Source organism: Triticum dicoccoides, unplaced genomic scaffold (genome assembly GCF_002162155.2).
Source record: "Triticum dicoccoides isolate Atlit2015 ecotype Zavitan unplaced genomic scaffold, WEW_v2.0 scaffold119340, whole genome shotgun sequence".
Lineage (NCBI taxonomy): Eukaryota > Viridiplantae > Streptophyta > Magnoliopsida > Poales > Poaceae > Triticum > Triticum dicoccoides.
The window spans coordinates 2,915-4,354 of NW_021183182.1; positions in this window are offsets into that span (position 1 = coordinate 2,915).

Below are 1,440 nucleotides of genomic sequence, written 5' to 3' on the forward strand. Positions count from 1 at the left end.
CACATGCATGGCTTAATCTTTGAGACAAGCATATGACTACTGGCAGGATCAACCAGGTAGCACGTCCTTGGTGACTACCAGCACGGCCATCGTTCTGCGCTTCCACTTTCGTGGAAACTCAAAGGCAACAGCCGGGCCGGTTGTCGCTCTTGAGCGGCACAGCTCATCGTCCTTGAGGATCGGCGCAGAGAGTTGCGTATCCTACCACGTAACTGTGGAGAGGTAGAGGCAACTCCTGTTCCGGTTGTTCTCAGTTCGGAGAGCTTTGGGTCGGGTCGAGGCAACCGAAAGGGCCACGACCCTTTATCGTGAGCAGCATCCGAGACCAAAAGCGGGAGCGAGGTTGCCTCGATAGCAACGGGCACGTAATGTGCCAGCCCCACGAGGCAACGCCGCAAGCGCTATTTGGCCGCAGCGGCACACCCAATGGGCGTCCGCCGCGAGGCAACAATTATCCGAAGCACCACTTCCCGTAGGTCGGGTACTAGCACGCAAGCACTATTAATCCAGCGAGTAAAAGCCACACGAGGGACGGGACACGGCGCCGGTAGTCGGCCGTAGTACAACGGGGGATCTACCGGCAGACACGGGTCCAAAGCTACTCATGCGCTTAGTAGCCAACAAGCGGTCAAACCAACCAAGCCTCCGCCCGTGCATAGCACGGGAGGATCACTTGCACGAAGGCGTCCTGCAAGGCCAAATCATGCGTGTCACACAAGCAACAATAAAGATACGGATGCAACGATTTTCCAAAGGCAACTTTATTGGAACATCGGTGCAACGTTGTCGGACGGTCTTATCGTGCACGAAACGGGCTACTTTCCTGTTTCCCGAGCCGCATTCGGCTGTTGGGTCAGAATTTCACTTGAGACGTACAGGGGACCGGGACAGCGATGACGTTGCCACCGAGGGGCAACGTTTTTCCGAAGGCGACATTGGAGGGACATCGTTGCGACTGTTTATCGTCGGTCGGATCGTGCACGCAACGGGGTACTTTCCTGTTTCCCGAGCCACCTTCGGCTATTGGGTCAGAATTTCTCACGAGACGTACACGGGACCGGGCCAACACCTTCGTGATGGCATAACGACGGGACATCCGAGGCAACGTTGGGAAAGGATGGGCGTACGTGAACACGGGTGTTTTCCCTAAGAAAAATCACCCGTGTTCCGTACGCCCACCAGGAAGGACCCCTCCTCCCTACTATACCCGAGGGTTTTAGCCCCCATTGGGACCCCTGCCCTTAGTTTGTGAAGGAGGGGTACACTGTTTTTGAAACGCTGCCGTGGCAGCGTTTTTTTGCCATGAGACATGTTTTCGCTGCCATGGCACCGTTTGTTGACCATCATTAGCTGGTTTTGAGCCGGTTCGCATGGTGTATGGGCCATTTTTTCCCGGACCTCTCATACCCGTTCACGGGTCCGTGTACGGGTCCGTGTACG